The sequence below is a fragment of the Pteropus alecto genome, unplaced genomic scaffold, assembly GCF_000325575.1.
Source record: "Pteropus alecto unplaced genomic scaffold, ASM32557v1 scaffold359, whole genome shotgun sequence".
In the NCBI taxonomy this organism is placed as follows: Eukaryota; Metazoa; Chordata; class Mammalia; order Chiroptera; family Pteropodidae; genus Pteropus; species Pteropus alecto.
The window spans coordinates 4,086,209-4,092,314 of NW_006443119.1; the positions used below are offsets into that span (position 1 = coordinate 4,086,209).

Below are 6,106 nucleotides of genomic sequence, written 5' to 3' on the forward strand. Positions count from 1 at the left end.
GTACCATGCTGTTTTGATTATTGTTACTTTGTAGTATAATTTGAAGTCAAGCAGTGTGATACTTCTGGCTTTGTTCTTTTTTTTTTTTTAACTTTATTATTTATTATTTATTTTTTAGGCAAGGCAATCCTTGGTTGACCTCACAGATTGCAAGAACCTTGTCAGCTTACAATCCCTTATTTTTTAAAAAAAATTTTAAATTTATTTTTTATTTTTTTTTATGCCTACAGCACCTAGTCTTCCTAGGTGGTCTCCCATCCAAGTACTCACCAGGCCCAACCCTGCTTAGCTTCTGAGATCAGATGGGACCGGGCTTGTTCAAGGTAGCATGGCTGTAGACTGATCTTGTTCTTTTTTGTCAGGATTACTTTGGCTTTTCAGGATCTTTTGTAATTCCATGCAAATCTGATAATATTTTGTTTTATTAAAAAAAATGTCTGAGAATTTGATGGGGATTGCATTAAATCTGTATATTGCTTTTGGTATTATGGCCATTTTAATTATGTTGATTCCTCCATCTATGAACACAAAATATCTTTCCATTTTTTTGTGTCTTCTTCAACTTTTTAAAAATAATGTCTTATAATTTTCATTGTATAGGTTCCTCACATCTTTTGTTAAATTCATTCCTAGGTATTTTATTCTTTTGGTTGCAATTGCACAGAATAGCAGATGGATCAAAAAACAAAACCCAGTCATATGCAGCCTTCAAGAAACACCTCTCAGTTGCAAAGACAAATATAGCCTCAAAGTGAAAGAGTGGAAACAATACTTCAGGCAATTGAAATCCAGAGAAAAGCAGGTGTAGCCGTACTTATATCTGATGAAACAGACTTCAAATAAAAAAGGTAACGAGATAAAGAAGGACACTTCATAATACAGGGGACAATACATCAAGAAGACATAATGGTCATTAACAATTAGGGAGCACCAAAATACATACAGCAACTATTAACATAACTAAAGGTAGAAACTGATAAAAATACAATTATAGTAGGGGACCTAAATACCCCATTGACAGCTATGTATAGATCATCTAAACAGAAAATCAGTAAGAAAATATCAGCCTTAAATGACACATTAGACCAATTGGACATAATCAACATTTACAGAGCCTTTCATGCCAAGACACCAGATTATACAATCTTCTCTAGTGTACATGGAACATTATCAAGTATAGACTATGTGCTGAGACACAAAACTAGCCTCAACAAATTCAAGAAGATTGAAATCATACCTAGCATATTTTCTGACCACAATGCTTTGAAACTGGAGACTTACTGAAAAACGAAAGTGGGGAAACCCACAAATATGTAGAAATTAAACAACATGCTAAAGAAAGACTGGTTCAAAGAAGAAATAAAAGGAGAGATCAAGAGAAACATAGGAACAACTGAGAGTGAAAATACAACATATCAAAACTTTTGGGACACAACAGATGTGGTAATAAGAGGATTGTTCATATCATTATAGTCCTAACTAGTGCTTTGAACTCTGTATCTGATAGATTGGTTGCCTCCATTTTGTTTAATTCTTTTTCTGGAGTTTTGTATTATTGTTTTATTTGGGTTATGTTTCTTTGTCTCCTCAGTTTGGCTGCCTTTCTGTGTTTCTATGTATTAGGTAGAACTGCAACATCTCTCATTCTTGGCATGGTGACTAATGCAGGTATCCTGTGGGGTCCAGTGGCTCAGTCTCCTTGGTCACCTGATCCTGGTGCTCCAGGGTCGTCCCTTGTGTAGTTTGTGTGTTCCTTCTTGTTGCAGTTGAGCCTTGTTGATTTTGGCACATCATTGGGTGGGTTTGACTCTCAAGATGACTAGCTGTGAGGACTCTCTGTGTTTAATGTCAAGGAGCTGGTATGTGAGGTTGACCCAATGGAGTGGGATTCATTTTAGTGGTGCTCTGGTGCCTGCTGAGTCCACCCTTGGGGGTTTCATTTGTGGAGCTAATTGGGTGGTGCTTTGGTGTGGTCTGAAGTGGTTACTAGGCATGTTTGTCCTGGGGTCTCTTGGAGGGGGTCCAGTGCAGACTCAGGTCAGTTGCTGCCCGTGCCCCTCCTAGGGCCACTCGGTAGAAGCCACAAAGTAATATGTAGTTGGTAGCTGCCTGTGCTGGGCTTAGAGGTCCCTAGAAGATACTGTGCTGCAAATCAAGGCTGGCTACCACTAGTGTTGGGCTTGGGGACACTTAGTAAGAGGTACAGGGCACACTGAGGCCAAGTGCTGCTTGTTTAGGGTTTGTGGACGTTTGAGAGATTTTAGGAAAGTCCACAGTGTAGGCCAAGGCAAGCCACTTGTGTGGAATAGATGATGAAAGTAGTTTGGGCTGAGCATGTGAATTGGGTTGGGTAGAATCTCAGAGAATCACCAGGGTAAGACAAGTGATGTTAGGCAGATTAATTTAGATTTAGATTTGGTGTCCACTTGAGCCTCCTGGCTATGTAGGGGAGAAAGATTCAACAAAAGAAAAATGGTGCATTCCAGCACTTTAGTACTGGGGAGTGCTGCCCCTTTAGCACTCACCCTGAAGCCAGATAATTCAGTTCCTTCCCATATGTCCCTGGCACTTTTTGAGCTGCTGTCCCTTCACTTCAGTTTAAGGCAAGTGTCTTTGAGTAAAGAGTCTGTGCTTGGGCCCTTTAAGAAGATGCCATGGGCCTTCAGCAGACCAATGACTCACTCAGACTGAGTTACTGCTGATTTTCACAGCCAGATATTGTGGGGACTCTTATTCCTGGCACTGGGGCTCCAGGCTGGGGAGCATGTTGTGTGGTGGGGACTCCTCATTTCTCAGAGGAAAGCTCTGCAACTGATATCCCTCCTAATTTTTAACAGCCAGAGGTGGCTTCTTTTTTATATTCTTAGTTATAGGAGTTCTGTTCAGTTAGTGTTCAATTGGTTCTCATGGGTGGTTGTTCTATAATTTAGTTGTAGTTTTGATTTGGTCATGGGAGGAGGGTAGCACGGTGTTTTCCTACTCTACCATTTTGATCAGATGTCCTTTCCTGACTTCAAATCTTACTCAAACATAAAGATCAGGCTAATTGTAGATGTAAAACATGTAAGATAAAGAGATAAAACTTCTAGAAGATTACATAGGAAAACACTTTCATGACCTTTGGGAAAGAGAAAATTTTGTGATCAAGGCACCCAAAGCACTAACTATGAAGGAAAAGACTGATAAATTGGACTACATTAAAATAATGTCTTTTCATCAAAAGATACCATTGGGAGAAAGAAATGGTAAATCTTAGAGTAGGAGAATATATTTTCTGGTATTATTTGCCAGATTCCTGTATCAGCTGGTTTCTGACTGGCTTTGGCCTATGGAAGGTTGGAGGGAAGAAGGAAAGGGGATGTGAGTGTATTTCTCCTCTCTCTTTCTGCCTTTGGTAGCATCACCAACCGCTGCTGCATATCTTCCATGGTTTCCACTTTAATTCCACCTTTACTGGGTGATCCTGCCCCCAGTGATGTGGAAATACTTTTTGTAGTAATCTCTACTAATGCCCTAATTCACATTCTTTCAGCCTCACCTCTTATTTCAGCACAGCTGCAGTGGACAGCTCTGGACAGTTTTAGCTAATCTCAAGCAGTAATACATCTTTCACTTTCTGTCCTGGGGTTTCTACTACACTGTAGAGACTTCTGAAGCCTGCCTGGCAAGCAAGCATGTACAGTCAGAAAACATAGGAAATCAATCCCCTGAAGGTGAACCTCAATAAATGAGAGCTGGAAGCTCTTGAACAAATACTTTTCTCACTTAATCCTTAAGTGAAAAAATCTTCAAGTCTTCTATATTCTCCTCAGAAGATCCTTGGTGGGACTGAGCTTCAGTTATCCACAGCAGTGACCTCAAAAATGCTCTTATGTTAGATTTTCTCCTCCCCTTATTCTCTCTAATACCTCACTCTACCTTCTTGGAATCACCTTCTAAATAAACTATAGTTGACCCTTGAATGATGAGGGGATTAGGAGTGCCAACCCTGTAGCAGTTGAAAATCTGTGTATAGTTTTTAACTCCCTAAAAACTTAACTACAGTCGTCCCTCAGTATCTGAGGAGGGATTCCTTCCAGGACACTACCTCCTACCCCCTCTGATAACAAAATCTGCTGGATGTTCAAGTCCCTGATATAAAATGGTGTAGAACAATGCATACAGTCAGTCATCCACATCCACAGACTCCCATCCAATGAACAAAAATACTGTTTCTGATATGAAGTTGGTTGAATCCATGGATGTGAAACCTGGGGATACGGAGGGCTGACAAAAATCTGCATATAAGTGGACCCACAGAGTTCAAGCACCTGTTGTTCAAGGGTCATGTACTTGCATATGAGCTCTGGTCTCAGGCTTTGATTTGCTGTGGAAGGTAGGGTAGGGAGCAGGTAATTTGAGCAAAGATACTTCTTTCTCTCTTAGTCCTTCCAGTTTAGGAATGGTGTCAAATTGTTGATGTTGCTAATTTTTATGTAGTCTCATTACATCCTGTTGGGATTCTCAGCTTTTCCATTAACCATGTAAGCGATTTTCTGTATTTATTTTCTTTGTTTTACATATGAAGAGTGGACTCTGTTTTCCTAGTTATAGTCTAACTGATAAAACTTTCTGGCCTCTCTCTCTTTACCATCTCACCAGCTACTTTTCCAAATGCTGGCCCTATTTTCTGCATGGGCTACTGATGATTTTTCTTTATATTCTCTCTCTTTCAAGAAATCATCTGATCTTAGTCATGTATCACTTCTTTGTTGCAAGAACAAGAAAACACAACATTGCATGGTAGTTAAGCTCTTGAAGTTGGGAGACTGACTGCCAAGGTTCAGATTCTGACTCTGTCAGATGTGATGGTGACCAAATTCTTATTCTCTCCCTGTTTTAGCTTCCTCATGTGCAAGGTGAGAACATGAAGAATATTCCAGTTAGGATTAAATGAGTTAATCCATGCGAAGCTCTTAGAACAATTTTGATAGATAAAAAGCATTAAATAAATGTTACTTTTTAGTCATTCCAAAATCTACATTTCTAATCATGTTTTCTCAGGCTACAACTCTGCATATACTGATTCATCATGGATATTTCCCTTAACAATTTGATGACTCAATTAATTTTATTTATTTACTTAAAAATACTTACTGAGTGTCTATTATATTCTTTCTTTCCAGTTGTAGGCCTCCTTGTCATTTGTAGTTTAACATTTTGGAGACCAAAATTTCCATCTACTCTTTCTACCATAAACTCTCCCTCGTCCCCCAAGATAAGCATTTATTCCTAGCTTATTATTATTTTTTTATTTACAGAGGTAAAATCATTTCAATTTTCTTTCTCCCCAGTTTTATTGAGATTCAGTTGGCATACAGCGCTATATAAGTTTAAAGTGGACAGCATAATGATTTGACTTACGTATATTGTGAAATGATTACCACAATAAGTTTAGTTAACATACACCATCTTGTGTAGATGCAAAAGAAAAAGAAAAAAAAATTTCCTTATGATGAGGGCTCTTAAGATTTACTCTTTTAACAACTTTTCAATATACCATACAGCAGTGTTAACTACAGTCATCACATTGTTCATCTCTGGTACTTACTTATCTTATAACTGGAATTTTGTACATTTTTACCACATTTACCCACTTTTTCTTCCCAACCCCCATCTCTGGTAGCAACAACTTTGATCTTTTTAAAAATTAGTTTGGTTTGTTTGTTTATATATATATTTTGAGTCAAATAAGTGAATGAGATCATAAAATATTTGCTTTTTCTGTCTGACCTATTTCACTTAGTACAATGTCATCAAGGTCCATTCATATTGTTGCAAATGGCAGAGTTCTTTTTATGGCAGAATAATATTTTAGTATGTATATGTGTGTGTATGTGTGTATATCCCTTATGATCAATGATATTGAACCATTCTTATGTATACCTATTGGCCATTCTTCTATCTTATTTGGAAAAATATTTATTCAGGTTTTTTGCCCTTTTTTGACTGGATTATTTTATTTTATTTTTGCTATTGAGTTGTATGAGTTCCTTATATATTTTGGATATTAACACCTTGTCAGATATATGCTTTGAAAACATTTCATCCATTATGTAGGTTGCAT

At 37.9% G+C, this 6,106-nt stretch overlaps 1 pseudogene; it reads right to left on the reverse strand.

The window, feature by feature from the left end:
- Positions 1-221: 221 nt before the first annotated feature.
- On the reverse strand, positions 222-340 carry LOC112471845 (annotated as a pseudogene).
- Positions 341-6,106: the final 5,766 nt, after the last annotated feature.